Source organism: Egretta garzetta, unplaced genomic scaffold (genome assembly GCF_000687185.1).
Source record: "Egretta garzetta isolate BGI_Z169 unplaced genomic scaffold, ASM68718v1 scaffold559, whole genome shotgun sequence".
NCBI classification, from domain to species: domain Eukaryota; kingdom Metazoa; phylum Chordata; class Aves; order Pelecaniformes; family Ardeidae; genus Egretta; species Egretta garzetta.
Window position 1 is genome coordinate 366,796 of NW_009260842.1, and position 2,040 is coordinate 368,835.

Below are 2,040 nucleotides of genomic sequence, written 5' to 3' on the forward strand. Positions count from 1 at the left end.
CCATCACAGAAACATGGTGGGATGCCTCTCATGACTGGAGTGCTGCGATGGATGGCTATAAGCTCTTCAGAAGGGACAGGCAAGGAAGGAGAGGCAGTGGGGTGGCTCTGTATGTTAGGGAGTGTTTTGATTGTACAGAGCTCAACGTTTGTGGTGAGGCCGAGTGCTTATGGGTGAGGATGAGGGGGAAGGCCAACAAGAAAGAGATCCTGTTGGGAGTCTGTTACAGACCACCTGACCAGGGTGAGGATGTTGATGAAGTATTCTGCAAGCGGCTGGTAGAAGTCTCTCAGTCGCGAGCTCTTGTTCTCCTGGGGGACTTCAACTTCCCAGACATCTGCTGGAAATACAACACAGCAGAAAGGAAACAGTCCAGAAGGTTCATGCAGTGTGTGGAAGATAACTTCCTGACACAGCTGGTAAGCGAGCCTACCAGGGGAGGTGTCCTGCTTGACCTCCTGTTCACTAACAGAGAAGGACTGGTGGGAGAGGTGGTGGTCGGAGGTTGTCTTGGCCTTAGTGATCATGAAATGGTAGAATTTTCGATTTTTGGTGAGGTAAGGAAGGGGGTCAGCAACACCGCCACCATGGATTTCCGGAGGGCAGACTTTGACCTGCTCAGAATGCTGGTTGGGAGAGTCCCTTGGGAGACAGTCCTGAAGGGCAAAGGGGCCCCGGAAGGCTGGGTATTTTTCAAGGAAGAAGTCTTAAAGGCACAGGAGCAGATCTGCAAAGCTCATGCGTGTCTGTCTGTTCTCGGTCACCATTCTTTGTGACATAGAGTTTGTAAATATGCCATAAAGTGAATATTACATTAGTGAATCATACACTGACTCTATCCTACAGTAGGTATGGCCAAATACAAGAGAGATGTTTGCCAAATAGTCCGTGCAGCTTTTGTCTTTCGCTGAAGATAAACTCCTACCTGGTGAATAGCTGATGTATAGAACTCTACTCACAGCCTTGATATGATACATTTAGAGAAGGTTGCTCGTAGTCTGGTTTCTGAACACTTACAGAGATTAGTTACTGGAGCTGCTTGGTTTTCATCAGAATGTTATTGTATTGCATTTACAATTAAAAAATTTCTTTATATTGTGATTTTCACCCCAGAGAATTATAAAACACATTATACCTGCTGTAATAGAGACTTTTGAAGTGGAAGGCAGCAATTTTAACCAAAACATCCACATAACAGTTTGGAGTTTGAAACTGCTTTAATTAAAATTAAGGCCAGAATTCAATTATATGAATTAAAGCTTTTAAAATTTTAAAAAAGGCAACCAAACAACAAAACAAAACAAAAGCTTAAGTTTTTAAACAAAAATTGGTCTCTCTTTTTTTTTTTCCCTGTTTTGAAGGCTTTTTCATAACTTGGATTTTTTTCTACTGTGGTGTTTTGTAGGTGGAAAATTCCTTCTGTGTGAAAAAAACATAACCCAAAGGAAGCATGACTCCCCCTTTTTTGGAAATGAGGGTTTACCTGAAAAAATTAAGTTAAAGAAATGTCCTTGATATGGCAAATATTTAGTCTATAATTAGCTACTAAGATGTATGTTTCTATCAGAAAGTTAGGAGCATTTCCCTTAGGTTATTTTCCTGAATCGTTCACATGTAACATGGCTTTGATTTTGCCAGTAACCTGGTGCTGAGGACTGACCAAGCTCTCACAGTGCTCTGAATTCCAGACTGCATGCGGAAAAGAAGCTTTACCTAGAGAAAGAGAAGGGCTCTTGGCTTGCTCAGGTGGGCTCACGGGTGGCTGCTTGGGAAGGGAGGGCACCAGAAGAACAGGCAGAAGGTGAGGCAGGAGGGAGCTGACTGTCTGCCAGTCTCTGCTGAGTGACAGTACTTTTCAGAAAACGTATGTGAGGGATCTGTTATCTCTGGCATAAATATCCTTGGGGAATTTTCCAGAGTTGTTGGGTGAAACCTGGCTCAGCAAAACTCTGTGATTTAGGAAGATGAGTATTTCACTCATAATGTTGTGATGTCTCTTTCCTTCCTAAGGCTGCACTTTCTGAGGGCATTCACCAGCTC